Source organism: Aegilops tauschii, chromosome 2, assembly GCF_002575655.3.
Source record: "Aegilops tauschii subsp. strangulata cultivar AL8/78 chromosome 2, Aet v6.0, whole genome shotgun sequence".
Taxonomy (NCBI): domain Eukaryota; kingdom Viridiplantae; phylum Streptophyta; class Magnoliopsida; order Poales; family Poaceae; genus Aegilops; species Aegilops tauschii.
This window is the reverse complement of record NC_053036.3, coordinates 102,490,911-102,507,370: the sequence shown is the minus strand read 5'-3', so window position 1 is coordinate 102,507,370 and position 16,460 is coordinate 102,490,911. Positions and strand designations below refer to the sequence as shown.

The window sequence follows — 16,460 nt, the reverse complement described above, 5'->3', positions numbered from 1 at the left end:
TTGATGTATCGCGAGATTTTTGCTATTATAGTTGGATCTTATGTTTCTTCTGCCCCTCTACTCTCTTGTAATGGATTGAGTTTTCCCTTTGAAGTTATCTTATCGGGTTGAGTCTTTAATGATTTGAGAACACTTGATGTATGTCTTGCCGTTCGTATCTGTGGTGACAATGGGATATCACGTGCCTCACTTGATGTATGTTTTGGTGATCAACTTGCGGGTTCCGCCCATGAACCTATGCATAGGGGTTGGCACACGTTTTCTTCTTGATTCTCCGGTAGAAACTTTGGGGCACTCTTTGAGGTTCTGTGTTGGTTGAATAGATGAATTTGAGATTGTGTGATGCATATCGTATAATCATACCCACGGATACTTGAGGTGACATTGGAGTATCTAGGTGACATTAGGGTTTTGGTTGATTTGTGTCTTAAGGTGTTATTCTAGTACGAACTCTAGGGCTGTTTGTGACACTTATAGGAATAGCCCAATGGGTTGATTGGAAAGAATAACTTTGAGGTGGTTTCGTACCCTACCATAATCTCTTCGTTTGTTCTCCGCTATTAGTGACTTTGGAGTGACCCTTTGTTGCATGTTGAGGGATAGTTATATGATCCAATTATGTTTTTATTGTTGAGAGACCTTGCACTAGTGAAAGTATGAACCCTAGGCCTTGTTTCCTAGCATTGCAATACCATTTACGCTCACTTTTATCGCTTGCTACCTTGCTGTTTTTATATTTTCAGATTACAAAAACCTATACCTATCATCCATATTGCACTTGTATCACCATCTCTTCGCCGAACTAGTGCACATATACAATTTACCATTGTATCGGGTGTGTTGTGGACACAAGAGACTCTTTGTTATTTGGTTGCAGGGTTGTTTGAGAGAGACCATCTTCATCCTACGCCTCCCACGGATTGATAAACCTTAGATCATTCACTTGAGGGAAATTTGATACTGTCCTACAAACCTCTGCACACTACACCACGGCATGAGTTTAAGGGCAATTAAGTGCCGGGGAAAATATGAGATACAGGGCAATGTATCTGCCAGGAATGCTCTAACTGCCGGGAAAAGTAATTTATTTCACGAAATCTGCCGGGACAACTTCTGCAACTAGGTCAGTCCATCTGCCGGAGACAGGTGTTTATTTGCTACGTCAGATAAACTGCCGGGAACCTTTGTGCAAGGCAGAAAATCTGCCGGCACCTGGAGACAGACAGGGTGCGAAATATACACCCCGAGTGCGCGTGACAGTTAAAATTTCGCTCCGCGGGTTTCTCACAGCCATCCATTCCCCCCCCTACCTTATCCATTCTTTTTTTTCGAGTTACCTTATCCAATCGTCCACCTTCTGCAGCGAGGCATCGCCTCCCAGATCTCGCTGCTTCTACACCCACACCGGCGCCGGCGCGCCGCATCTCCCAAATCCGTCCCTGGATCGACCCGCCTCCTCCAGTCTTCTCTATCCACCATCCGAACCAAGAGCTGTTTCCGTCATCTCCACTTCCCCAAGCCGCCCCTGTCGCTGGCGCTTCCACCGTGATGTTCACGATGACGGCCGGCTGAGGGATCCGTCGGAGGCGACCTCCGCAAACCGCCTGGCGATTTCTCCTCCGTCCAGAGCACGCAGTCGACGCTTGCGCCGGCAAGTTTGTTCACCATGGCGACCGCGCTGGCGGGCTGCGCCTGGCCTTCGGTGCCCTCTAAGCTCTACGTGCCTTTCACCTTGCGTTGCCTATGGTGTGCCCCTGCCATGTCAGGTAAGCCTGCAGGTCCGGCGCCCACAACCTCTCTGTTCTTCTGCTTTCCTCAAACCTGTGTCCGTATGCTGCTCCCTCTTGTACCTTTTCGTTCCTCTGCTCTACTTCTTACTGTTAGGAGTAATCTTGAGTCATGTACGAGTTGCTAGAGAAGTGCTTGCTATTTCAGCTAGGTTAATTAACGCAAAAGTGAGTTACTAGAACTTTCTCACCCTAGTATTGTTGGCCACTGTAATTCCTGCTGCACTGTCTTCAGTTAGCTAAGTGTTTATTATTCAGTTTCGTCAGAATAAGCATGCACCGGGAGTCTGTTCTGGTGCATGCATGTAGTCTTTGTTTTTCTGCATGCAGTAGCTAGTGCCGCAGTGTTCGCTCTTGTGGGATGGCACGAGATCATGCCGGACATGGCGGCGTTGAGGCAGCGTGCAAGTGGCTGTGGGATGGCGCAGCCGTTAGCTCAAACGTGGCCGGTAGACTAGGATGATTCTGTTACTGTAACAGCATATAAATAAAAGGAGAAGAAAACGCTGCAGTAAGCTGCACGCAGCACAAATTACTGTCTTTTGTTCTTCAGTTACGAAGGATGAGTTACAGAGAGCACCGGCTGCAACTACAAGTATGTCTTGAGGTGTCTACGCATGGAAGAGTACTAGATGTATCTGAGTAGGTTTAGGCTAATTGTGTTCAGTGTGGCCGGTGATTAAGTGTCCTGGTACTGGTAGTACTAGGACGGCCATGTACGAGTTGGTTTCAAGATCAAGAACAAGCAAGTCCTTGGTCGGTTGTCTCATGCATATTTACACATATGCTGGTGCGTGACATTGTACCACAGGAAGCTGACAAGAAAAAGTGAAAAAAAGAGGGACAATACAAGCCCTTGGCTACAAGTTTTTTTTGTGTGTGAGTGTTCGTCGTCTCTGATGTGATTGATCCATGGGCAGAATTCCAACACTTACAGATAGTAACTGAATGGTCCAGATAAAGTTTATTGTCGAGAGTTTTGCTGCATGATAGGTGTACTAAATATGTTTTGTTTTAGTCTCTCTTCCCCTCTTGTTGAAAGCAAATCTCCACTCCAAATATAGCTTAATCAATCAAATTCATATGTGCTGTTTAGAATTTCTGCAGTGAAACAAGCCCTTTTGATTCTAGCGTTGTTGCCTTAGAACAAATAATCATTCTAGGGTTTGTTATGATATTTTGTTTACAGTTCTGCATATATAGGCAGCAAATATAAGTGACATAACATGGGCTTTTGTGGGTCTGCCGTTCTTGCTTGTTCAGAAATGTGGCCAGATGACATTGTGACAATTGATTTTGAGTCTGCTAGCATACATATTTTCCGAAATGCAGTTCTTTAGTTATACTTAATGCCACATTTTGTGCCCTGGTTGTGTTTGTGAGATACTGAGATGTCTTTCTGCTTTCATTGCATATGTAAGATGGTCGGGAGCTTGTAAAACTGCATGTCATATCTGATGGTTGGATATATGATTTTGTTGTTCGCCCCCTTCCCTGAAAGTACATGGTGTAATTAAGTTATCTACGTTAATATGACAAGTTTCTGGAATAAGCGTGATGAATAGATGTATCTTGCTATTATGAAAGTGATTATGTTTTTTAATGAAGTGATGCAGCTGCAGCGGCGTGTAACATGTATTCATTGCAATATTGTCTTATTTGTGGAGAGATTGGTCAGTATTTTGTGGTTGATGGCTGTAGCTGGCTTTTCCTCTTAAAATTTACATGTGGTGGGACCAGAACACATGTGCCATCAAATTCACTTTCTCTCCTAACATACTTATACTTTGCACTCTGATCTTTGTAGAAAAAACCTTGCTGGGTCATGTGAATGGTGTGAAATGGAATAGAAAGAAAATTCTTGTGCTTGCACAGAGTGGAAGCGAATGTGATCGGGGGGTCACCGTCAAGAGAGTGCTTCCTTGGCTCGTTACCAAAGGAAAATGGTGAGTTGCTACTTGAAACTATCATCTTTATTCTTATTTTTTTTAGCAAAGGCAAAAATATTCTAGGTTCTGCTCTTCATTCAGAATATTCACAAGTAAATGATTTCCTTGCTAGTATATCTGACATTTCAGCCACTATCATGGAAGTAATAGAGCTGGTCATTTGATTAGGCTCACAAGTAGCTGGATTTTTTTATGTGAAGATGCATCAGTGCATTTTAGGACTCGACGAGTTGTGTGGGCTCACGGAAAATTGGCTTCCTCGCGTCGATGTGCTGCTTGCTTTCTTCTTTGTATTTGTTCAAGGTGAAGGTTGGGTGACTGATATGATTGGGTACGTGCATGCTATCCTGGGACACGTCAAGGATTAACTGTTGTTCATAAAGCATGTTTGGTATGTGTATATGGTCCTTGTGTCCGTATATTTTTCAGGGGAATAACTGTTGTACTCTCTACTAACTTTGTACTAACCCAGCATCAATTAATATGGATAGGAGGGAGAAATATAATTCTGACTAGGTCATGCTTTTAGGTGATTTTCAAAATGCATTCTCGAACTTCAATACTTGTGAGATGCTGTAATTGGTTACTTCTTTTTTCAGGTCACTAGTATACTACTCTTGCAGTCACAAGTTCGTAGATGTGTGTTCTGTGAGCTAAAAGGATCTATTTCTAGCATCTAAAGAAGTTATGGACATTTTAGTATCTATCTGATGAAGTAGCACTCTAGGATGGATCAGTTTCTTACTGAGACATGATGGTATATATCTAGTGATGTAATACTGGACATATGAACCTACAAATGTATGCCTATGTATATATCTAGACACGATGGATTGTTGTCCTTTTGGATGTGATGTAGTACTGGACTTGTGAACCTACAAAGTGTATACCAATGTATGTATGCAGACATGATGTATTGTTGAGATATATATTATGTCTCAGTTGATGTGACTTTAATTACTCTACATTGTATTCTAGATTATTGTACAAAATTCAGTGGAGAGAAGTGATATCGGTTGAACTCGAAGGGGATTTGTGTGTTGGCAGTGTAATTGATTAAGGGCATATCGATTGCCAGGAATTGTTCTAACTGCCCTGCATTGCTAGCCTGCCAGCAAAAATCTATGTGCCAGGAATTGTGCTAACTGCCGGCAAAGCTTCGGTCAGTCAGGTCAAAGTAATTGCCGGGGTTTCTTGTAAGTGTCGGGAATTGTCTTTCCCGACGGGACTTTCGAGGGCAGTTTGCAATTGCCGGCAAAAGGCATTCCTGGCAGATAGTCTGCCTCTACTAGCTAGTTTTCCCGGCAGATAAAGTGACCCCTAAGTTTTGTCATGGTGTAGTGGCACTTGAAGGCCCAACAACGTCTACAAGAAGAAGGTTGTGTAGTAGACATCAGCTACCACTAAAGCCCTTATCCAAAACCGCCCCGCGCGCGCGTCCCCTCACTTCCCCCCTCACACTCACATACCGTCACTCCGTCGCCGTCGCTGCCGTCGCCGTCGCCGCCGTCCCCTCTCCTTCGTCATCGTCGTCGTCGGCACCCCCAAGGTGCCTCCTTCCTTCTCCCCCTCCTCCTCCCTATCTCCCGGCGGCCCCCTCCTCCTCCTCACTCTTCCCCGGCGGCCCCCTCCTCATCCTCCCTCTCCGGCAGCCCCCTCTTCCTCCTTCCTCTCCGGCGGCCCCCTCCTCCTCCTCTCTCCTCCCTCTCCTGCTCACTCCTCCTCCTCCCTCCTCCTTTCTCCTCCTTCCCCTCCTCCTTATCTCCTCCTCCTGGCCTCCTCCCACCTCCTCCTCCCCCTTCCTGTTTTAGTTTTAGTTTTTAGTAAATGTAGGTTTTTGTTTTTAGTAAATGTAGGTTTTTAGTATATTTTCTTTTTAGAAAATTTGAATAAGTATTTGAATAGAATAAGTAAATGTAGGTTTTTTTAATAGAATAGGAAATTTTTAGAAATTTTGAATAAGTAAATTTGAATAGAATAAATTATGAAATTGAAAAATTAAGTAAATGTAGGTCTTTTGAATAGAATAGGAAAGTTTTAGAAAATTTGAAAAGAATAGGAAATTATAAGTAAATTTGAATAGAATAATTCAATGTAACTTATGGAGTTTAACTAAGTCCTAAGATGACGATAATAATTTTTTTGTTTATATTTTGTTTTTTCAGAGATCAAGGAGCCCCTGCATCATCCGCGCCGCTATCCCCGTCACCGACCCCCTCCGACCTTGATTGAGGTGAGACCAGCCACCCCATGTTGTTAATTTAATATAGGTATTTTAGGTGTTTAATCTTAGAATAACATAGTATGAACCCTAGTTATGATCGAAGCATGTTTAAAATGTAGGTTTTTAATTAGGTGTAGTTAATAGAATTTTGGTGTTTTAGGTGTCACATTGTTGTTATTTTTTTAGTTAAAACAATTATTCCCGCATCGACGTCGACGATGCCTATCCCGCATCCTCGTCGTTGACTCGGCGGAGGAGGCCAGCTTGATAAGAGGGGCCATGTCCAGGACTGGGCTCCGCCGGGCTGGTACTGGGAGGTGCTACCTTCCGGGGGGCGCAGCTTGGTGAGGAGCCTGCCCGTCGTTGACCCGAACCTTCTTTGGTGGCGGTCGCGTGGACTAGTGACGGTGCCGAGGCTTTCGGACACTGCGGAGGTGGTACGTTACCATGTCAGCAAGGAGGACGAGCATGTCCGTCACTACATGGTTGTGTTGGAGGGCAGGTTCTCCAATACCTGGCAGGTTCTTCAGGGATCTCACTGGAGCTATGATCCTGTGATGGTTCCTTCTCTTTGGGTGTCCACCGCCCGCGCCGATACCCGTCGGGCACTACGGTTCTAGCTGTATTAGCGATGCTATATATATGATACTATTCGAGGTGTATTAGTGATAATATCCGACGATGTACGGACGTAAGAGATGATGTAGTTTTGCTTAGTGAATGCATGCTAATTTGAATAATAATTTATTTTACGATTTGGTTTTGCTTATTGAATGATCATATGATGTAGATATAAACATGTATATCTTGTGTTACTCAAATAGGAGATGTGCTTGCCCAAGTGGCCGGCCATGTTTGCAGGTCCTATAGTAGCCTATGTTTTGCCGGAGTGTTGATTAATTTCCGTTCCGACAAATTTCAGGCGCTCGATATGTCCTTTTTTAGCAAAGGTCATTCTGGATTTTTCCGTGAATTCTGGCATGACTTGTGCTAGAATATGTAGGAAATATCGAGTGGCCTGGATTTTCTCTAAAAATAATTAAACGACATTTCGGGTTGACTTTAAGTCTGTCGAGGCTCCACAATATATGAGAGGACGAAGAATCCCGACTGTTGTCGTGGGGGTCATTTCTCCTTCTTCTCCGGGTGCTAGAACTTTGTTATGCACTAGGCGAAGGAGTAACGACCATCACTGACGGTCGCAAATGTCAAAGAGGAATCAATGAGGGAGAGGCTCCACCATATATATATGAGAGGACGAAGAATCCCGACTGTTGTCGTGGGGGTCGTTTCTCCTTCGTCTCCTTCTGCTAGACCTTTGTTATGCACTAGGGGAAGGAGGACTAACCACCATCACTTACGGTCGCAAATGTCAGAGAGGAATCAGTGAGGGAGAGTCTCTACCATATATGAGAGGACGAAGAATCCCGACTGTTGTCGTGGGGGTAGCTTCTCCTTCATTCCCGTGTGCTAGACAATTTGGTGTAATGCACTCGGGAATGAAAGGAGGAGCTACCATCACCGACGGTCGAATATATACACCACGTGAGCTGAGAGTTTTCAAGAAAAGACTCGACAGACCGATAGTCAACCCGTGATGAATAATAATGATCTAATTTAGGTCTTTTAGTACATATATTTAATTGTACAAGTTTAATCTTTGAATTATGAACATAGGAAATGTCGTCATCGGACGACGAAAGTCTCCCGGGGGAGTGCAGCTGGTGCCACGACGATCGAGGTATGTGCGACAGGCCTCACCTGGACGAAGATCGGCGCTTCAGCATTAAGCTCGAGGAGACCTTCGATGTTGAAATGGTACACAACGACGACAAGTATTTTTTCGTAATTAAGCATGACTTCAACTATTTCAACGTGTAATTTTCATCTTTTACAATTCGAGTAGCTTATCCCATGCCATGCAAGACGCTATGTCTTGGAGAGGATGAATTTTGAAGACCATGAAAATTTTGAAACAAAGAAAATTCACCTAAGGACTCATCATGGTATGGATTTTGAAGTAAATCTGTATAATTCTGAGAGCGTAACCCATTTTCGTTGCAAAAATTGGGAAGCACTTTGCAAGATGTATGGTTTTTATGAGGGTATGCTTGTCACCATGGATCTTAGTGATCCTGACATCGACCAAGACAATATGGACATTTGGGTCCTTGTTGATACGCTTCCAGTTCTACCGCTATGTGAGTTTCTCAAACGTAGTTATTAACTAATTTATATTGTTCATTTCAAAATAGTTGACAGCTTATTTTCATTGTTCAAACAATGTGTGGAACATGGTAGACAGAACGTACTACACCGATGGCTCTGAGTTAACTTATCAGGAGAAAAATCATCTGGTCGCATTTTGTACTGATCTTGGGAATTACAATATCTATTATAAAACACCTCCACATTATGGTCAATACATGCCACTAGTGCACGTGTTGAACTATAGTTACATCCATGGAGATGCCACGGTAAGATTTTTTAGTATTACTACATCCATGCATCTTTTGCATAAACTCTTTTAAAACTTAACTACATTGCTAACTACGAAGTTATTACTATGTTTTTCAATAGAAAATCCCGAATGATTGTGCACCTCATCTGATGTATTAGAATGGTCACCTTGATGTTTTGAACATACGGCCAGGTCATCCTACGAATCTCACCTGTCCATATCAGATTTCTAAAAGAAGTGGAGACATGAAAATCAAAGAATGGAAAAAATGTATGGACAGTCGTAAGGAGGTACTTGGAAGCAACATTGTGCAAAAGGCAAGAATTGAAGATAGGATAATGTCCATTCTCCATAATGGAGAGTCAGGGCCTATCTTGTTTTATGCTATTTTACCTAAGAGAAGGCAGTAGCTATTTTACCTAAGAGATTGTCACGACCGGTTTTCCAATAATACATTTATTGAGAAACCGATCCCTTTAACGGACCAGTAGAGAAGAATCCTTCTTACCGGTAGACAAATTCTTGATTACAGAAATATCCAGGAGTACTAAATATAATACAAGGTTGAGCGGAGGCTGCTCAACAATTTATTACAAGCAAGCCGATATTATACATAAAGGCGGATATGACACAAGGGATATGGTGGCATAACTACTGCCTCGTAATAAAAGTGGTGGAGGATATGTCACAGTGAAGTGGGTGACATGACTCCTGAATCTTACAGTACATCGAGCGTCGGAGTGAGGCTCGAGGACTTTTATTGTGGGTAGCGAAAGCGTATATAATACAAGTGACCAATTCCAGGATCGCACGGGACTGACTGGGACTCCTCTAGGCGTCGGACTCGCTATCGAACTCATCATCCATGAGATCGCCTTCGTCAACATCTGGCCAAATCAACAAGCCAGGTGAGTACTATGAAAGTACTCGCAAGACAGTTTGGACATAAGATATAACAAATGCAAACATGATGCATACGAGCAGATTAGTAATGCGCACTCAGATCATAAAATTTGCACTGCATGAGAAATAAAAAGGAAGTCGGGCGGTAGTCCTCCCGAAATCCCAATAAAATACTAAAGGCCAATCGAGTGTCTGAAATGACGCCTCGAAAGGGTAAAAATAGATTAACAATGCCGTAGTCGGGCGTCAGGGCGACGCCACATAAAGGGCTTATATTGGAATATAAACGACAGTGCGTGCCACAGTCGGACGTCTGAGCGACATCACATAAAGGTCTTATATCAAAAGTAAATAACAAGAGTGCCACAGTCGGACATCTGAGCGACATCACATAAAGGGCTTATATCAAAGGTAAATAACAAGAGTGCCACAGTTGGACGTCTGAGCGACATCACATAAATGGCTTATATCAAAGGTAAATAACAAGAGTGCCACAGTCGGACGTCTGAGCGACATCACATAAAGGGCTTATATCAAAGGTAAATAACAAGAGTGCCACAGTCGGACGTCTGAGCAACATCACATAAAGGGCTTATATCAAAGGTAAATAACAAGAGTGCCACAGTTGGACGTCTGAGCGACATCACATAAAGGGCTTATATCAAAGGTAAATAACAAGAGTGCCACAGTCGGACGTCTGAGCGACATCACATAAAGGGCTTATATCAAAAGTAAATAACAAGGATGCCACAGTCGGACGTCAGAGCGACATCACATAAAGGGCTTATATTTCATAACTCAATATTCCAGTAGCTCATAAATCTAAATCATCTCAAGGAAATACTCAGGTACGAAATAATAAAATGGTCAGTCCATCCACATGAATAACATTCAACCGGGTTTACCACTCAAGCTTGTTCACCGGGGATTTCCACTGAGACTGACACTGAGACTGAAATGGATACTGTTATGGATACATTGACCAAGGTCCTTGACCATGGACACGATTACTCGGAAAGTTTTGACTCTGCAGAGTTTGTACTTTTAACCACAGCCAACGGATTTCGGTAGCCACAAAGGACTAGTTCCATTTACGGTATTTTAGGAGAAACACATCTAACCAGTACACATCCATTCCACATTCCGTTGCCAGGAATCACCCTAGGTAACGTTCAAGAAAAATCTTGAGACGGGGAGGCTACAACCTCGCGTAGCATGGGATCAAATTTATATCGCGCGCTCTAAGGGGTGCCCCCCTCTCGGTCCCAACCGGAAACACCCATGCCCCCTGACCGGATGACTAGCTTTAATCCAGGGCCATGGAACCCTCATCCCGGCCCCTCTGTTTGGTGTGTACAAGGAAAGAGGTTTGCAACTTACTAAGCCGTATTCTTTGCAGAAAACATGTGGCAGCACGAAAAGGGAACGAACGGTAACGTGGCTCGGTCCACGTTAACGTCGGAGTTTAACGGTTGACATAAGACTGGCATGCTACAACAATACCATCTTACTACCTCTCATGTCACCACATGATCAGGTCATCTCCCATCAAAAGATCACATCAAACTTTGAAGCACACTGGTAGTTGCCTTGCATGCAACGTGACACTCACTGATGCTCATATGCCATGCACATACTATTCAAGCAAACATGCAAAACACTCATCATATCAAAGGTTCAAACATGCTTGCCTGGATCGGAGAAGTCGGAGTCTAGCTCGGCGAAGTTCGCGGCTCCGTCACCTCCTCCGGTATCTACGGTATAAAGAAACCGTATACTAACGTGAATACCGTGTGTGTATAAAAATTTATTCCAATTTTTTTCCAAATAAATACTATAAAAATCTAGACAAAAATATAAGACTGACAAAAAAAGAATCAATCAAAAAGCATCTTTTGTTTAAAAGATATAAGGGTTTTAGTCCAAGGACTAATCTGTGATGAAACAGAAAAGATCCAGGGCTTGTTTGAAAAAGCAGAAAACGCTTCGGTACGAAATACGGCAGCCCAGAAGAAAAACACACTTTGCCCGAAGGCGCCTTCAAAAAACGGTTCGAAGGAAAGAGGGAGAGGCTGACGGGGGGTCCCACTCGTCAGGTTCAAACTCGAACGGAGCTCGCCGGCGCCCGAAGGCTGCGGTGGTCGCCGGCGTTGATCCACGGCGAGGTAGGGGGATCGGAGGGTACCTACGGGTTCAGGGTGTCCTTCCGTGTCGGTGGGTGGTGGACTTGACCGTCGGCGAGCACCACGTCGACGGCGACCTTATCTCTGGCGGACGGTGGTTCGGGTGAGGGTGGAACTCTCCGGTGGGTGCTGCAAACTTCAAATTCGTGCGCGGGTTAGAGAGGTGGATGCTCTAGGAGGCTACTGGCATGTGTTGAGAGGCGGGGGTGCACGCACTGGAGCGAATCTTGCCGGATCCCGAAGCGGGTCGAGGCGGCCGGAGTTGGGGAAGAAGACCTCCTCGAGGCCTTCCAAGTGGCTTGGCGTGGTTCTTGTGGGGTGGAGAGATGGTGCGTGGTCGAAATCGAGCTCGGAACCTCCTTTTATAGTCGATTCGAGGAGGTGGTCGTGAACGGGATAACGCCGGCGAGCAATTACGGCAAGGCAGAGGTCGGGCAGGAGGTTTTGGTGATTTGGCATCATCGTGGTGGTCCACTGGTACCGTTTCTTAGTTAAAACCTCGGTCGGACCTGGGTAATACTCGGGCCCTCGACGGAACGGCCGTACGGGCATGACGGCGGCAGGGAGCGCGCTCCGTGCCTCCCAGTTCACGACGACGGCTCTGCAGCGTGCACAGAGGAGGGGACGGCCACGCGGTGGCCTCTGGTGGCTTGGGCGGTGCTGGACGGCGCCGTCCCTCGCTGCGCCTCTCTGGCAGCCGCAGCGGGCGCTGCTGCCGCCGCTCACGGGGCGATGCACCTCGGCCAGCTCGCCGCCGACGCCCGCAACCTTCCAAGCGAACGTGCGGCGCGGTGGATAAGAAGGGGGAACAAGGCGCAAGGTGCCACTGCAGTTACTGGCAAGATCGACGTGAAGTTTCTGAAGAAAACGACATCGGCTACTGAAACTGTTTTCTGAACTCTGAACTTTGGCAGTAACAGTGCCCTCCAGGTGTTCGACGATAGGTTTTGGGCACGAGGAAAATTTTTCTGGAGCTGGGACTTGGTGAGGTGACCTCTTGATGCATCTAGAGGCTGCCTGAATTTTTCTCAGATTTTTAGGATAAGAGAACAAATGAATTTCACCAAATTTTGCAAGTATGGCCCAAACTTGCAGCAAGCTCATTTTGAAAATTTTGAACTGGGAGCCAGTGGTTCTTCCTGGATCTTGGTTGAGGGTCCTAATGACTAGTCAGGGAAACTTGTTTGGAGGCAAAACTCAAAGGAAAACTAGTGGTTCCTTTGTAAATCGCCAAGGGCCAGAATAGAAGACAGAAAAGATTTTTGATTAAAAATAAATGGAGATAAAAATCATGGGGAAGTTTAACTTGCTGGATTGGAAGTTTGACTTGACACAAAGTGGGGAGATGGCCTTTTGGGAGGAGTTTTCAACTTAGGTTATGGCAAGAGATAGGTTTTGAAAGGGAAAGGATCACCCCATAAGCCATAGGGCTATTTATAAAGAAAAGATTTTCAAAAACTTTCCCAAGGAAAAACACTAGTGTTAAGTCAATCACAAGATGAAAAACCTCCAAGACCAAAGATCAAGTCTTGGATGAATCCAAACAAAATACTTGTCATAAAAGAAATTTTTTGAGAAGGAGAGTCCTTTTTAATTTTTTTTAAATAACCTCCTTCAAATCAAATAAAGATTTTGATAAAACCAAATAAAATTTTTGGGTGTCACAACACCTACCCCCTTAGGAAAAATCTCGTCCCCGAGATTTCAGCTGATCCTCAAATAGATGTGGGTACTCTGCCTGAAGAAAATCCTCTCTTTCCCATGTTGCTTCATCCTCGGTGTGATTGCTCCACTGAACCTTGAAAAATTTAATTGTTTTCCGACGGGTTCTCCTTTCAGACTCCTCTAATATTTTTATTGGCCGCTCTCTGTAGGTGAGTTCTGGTTGCATGTCAATGCTCTCATGAGATACATGCTTTTCTGGGTTGCTCACACACTTCCTTAACTGTGAGACGTGGAACACGTCGTGGACGTTTGACAGCTCTTTCGGTAGGTCTAGCTGGTAGGCTACTGTGCCTCTTCGTGCAACCACACAGAAAGGTCCAATAAATCTTGGGGCCAGCTTTCCTTTAATTTTGAACCGTTGCAGGCCCCTCATAGGAGACACTCGTAGGTACACGTATTCACCGGGTTCAAAGCTGACCTTATGATGTTTTTGATCGTAATAGCTCTTTTGTCGGCTTTGAGCTGTCTTGAGTCGGTCCCTGATTTGTTTAACTTTCTCCTCGGCTTCCTTGAGCATGCCTGGGCCGAAGATACGACTGTCACCTGTTTCTGACCAATTTAATGGGGTATGACATCTCCGTCCGTACAGTGCCTCAAAAGGTGCCATTTGTATGCTGGCTTGGTAACTGTTGTTGTATGCGAACTCGGCATATGGCAAGCTTTCCTCCCAACTGGTTCCATAGGTGAGAACAGAGGCTCTCAGCATGTCTTCTAGGATTTGGTTCACGCGTTCAGTTTGTCCATCAGTCTGGGGGTGGTACGCTGTACTGAATGCTAGTTGCGTCCCCAGAGCTTGTTGTAAATGATCCCAAAATTTAGAGACAAATTGAGTGCCCCGGTCGGATATTATGGTCTTTGGGGCTCCATGCAGACAAACTATACGGGAGAGATAAAGCTTAGCAAGCTTCTGAGTGGGGTAGGTCGTATTCACGGGAATGAAATGTGCTACCTTGGTTAGCCTATCTGTGATGACCCTTATGGCATCATTTCCGCGTTGTGATCGAGGTAGTCCGACGATAAAATCCATTCCAATTTCGTCCCATTTCCACTCAGGTATCCTGTTTGGCTGTAGCAGCCCTGCTGGTTTTTGGTGCTCGGCTTTAATGTGCTGACACGAATCACAACATGCAATGAATGTGGCTATATCCCTCTTCATACGGTGCCACCAAAATATTTCCTGAATGTCTTTGTACATTTTGCTTCCTCCAGGGTGGATTGAATATGGGGCGGTGTGGCCTTCGGTTAGGATTTGCTATTTGAGGTTCTCACTATTTGGTACGCAAAGTCTGTCCCCGTACCATAACACTGCCTCATTGTCTACGACGAATTCCGAAGCCTTGCCGAGACTCATTTTTCTCTTTATACCTTCGATGCTGGGATGTCCATGCCGAGCCTTCTTAATTTGTTCCATTAGGGTGGGCTGTATCTCCAGATTTGATACGTTGCCCTCAGTGACTATCACCATGTTGAGTTTGGCGAACTCCTGCTAAAATTCAGGCCTCAAGTTCTGTAGACTGTCGTTGCCCGAGCTGGGGTTCCGACTAAGAGCGTCTGCCACTACATTCGCTTTTCCTGGATGGTAGTGAATGCCGACATCATAATCCTTGACTAACTCCAACCAGCGTCGTTGTCGTAAATTGAGCTCTGGTTGCGTGAAAATATATTTAAGGCTTTTATGATCCGTATATATTTCACAATGATTTCCCAGCAAAAAGTGCCTCCACTCTTTGAGTGCATGGATGACTGCTGCTAGCTCCAAGTCATGAGTAGGAGAATTTTCTTCATGCTTCCTTAGTTGCCTGGAAGCATATGCGACAACTTTGCCGCCCTGCATCAATACGCACCCGAGGCCCTTCCGGGTTGCGTCACAATACACTTCAAAACTTTTGTGTATGTCTGGCACAACCAAAACCGGTGCTGTTGTTAATTTCCTTTTGAGTTCTTGGAAGCTTTTCTCGCACGCTTCAGTCCATACAAATTTCTTATCCTTCTTGAGTAACTGTGTCATTGGTTTTGCCACGGTGGAGAATCCCTCAATAAACCTTCGGTAATATCCAGCCATTCCTAGGAAACTTCGTACATCTGTTACGTTGGCTGGTGGTTTCCAGCCAAGAACGGCCTTGACTTTTTCTGGGTCTACGGCAACGCCTTCTTGGGTCAATACATGGCCTAGAAAACCAACCTGTCTTAGCCAAAATTCACATTCGCTAAATTTGGCGTACAATTGATGTTTCCTTAATTCTCCCAATACAATTCTGAGATGTTCAGCATGTTCTTCTGGTGTCTTTGAGTATACCAGAATATCATCAATGAACACCACAACAAATTTGTCCATAAATTTCATAAACACTTTGTTCATGAGGTGGACGAAATATGCGGGGGCGTTCGTCAGCCCAAACGGCATTACTGTGAACTCATATAATCCGTATCTGGAGGTGAATGCTGTCTTAGGGATATCTTCTGTCCGTACCTTTAATTGATGATACCCTGATCTTAAATTAATTTTTGAGAACACCTTGGCTTGTGCGAGCTGGTCAAATAAATCATTTATCCGTGGCATCGGATATTTGTTTTTGATGGTGACCATGTTGAGTGCTCGATAGTCTATACACAATCTCAGTGTCCCATCCTTTTTCTTGGCAAATAATACTGGTGAACCCCAAGGTGAGGAGCTGGCTCGTATAAATCCTTTGTCCAGTAATTCTTTTATTTGCTTCTCTAATTCTACCAACTCAGAGGGTGCCATTCTATAAGGTTTCTTGTAAATGGGGGTGGTGCCAGGTGCTAGTTCAATGCTGAACTCTATTTCCCGGTCTGGTGGCATGCCTGGTAGTTCTTCGGGAAATACGTCAGGAAACTCACACACCACTGGAACTTTTCTTAATTCTGAAATGTCCACCTTGTTCAACTTTGGTTGCCGTGACTTTGGTCTTTCTTGAGATGCAACTTTTATTGTCTTGCCGTGATGGTGAGTGAGGATTACAGTCCGATTGAAGCAGTCGATAAATCCCTTGTTGGTGGTTAACCAGTCCATTCCTAGGATAACATCCAGTCCTTTATTTTCCAACACGATGAGATTCGCCTGAAACTTTAGTCTTTCAAACTCAATAATCAGACCTTGGCAGTAACTCTGAGTGATTTTCTTATTCCCGGGGGACTTGATGATCATGGACTTTTCCAAAGGAAGTATCGGAAAACCATGTTGCAAAACAAAACTCGAGCACGATA

At 44.6% G+C, this 16,460-nt stretch overlaps 1 long non-coding RNA gene across 2 annotated transcripts; it reads left to right on the top strand.

Annotated features, from left to right (window-relative positions):
• Nucleotides 1-1,311: 1,311 nt before the first annotated feature.
• Nucleotides 1,312-4,693, top strand: LOC109754975 (uncharacterized). Of its 2 annotated transcripts, XR_005770757.3 has the most exons (4): nucleotides 1,365-1,766; nucleotides 3,595-3,733; nucleotides 3,905-4,067; nucleotides 4,336-4,693. It is a non-coding gene; the product is annotated as an uncharacterized lncRNA (long non-coding RNA). The 2 variants fall into 2 exon arrangements; XR_012201982.1 differs by lacking the exon at nucleotides 3,905-4,067 and having other exon boundaries at nucleotides 1,312-1,766.
• Nucleotides 4,694-16,460: the final 11,767 nt, after the last annotated feature.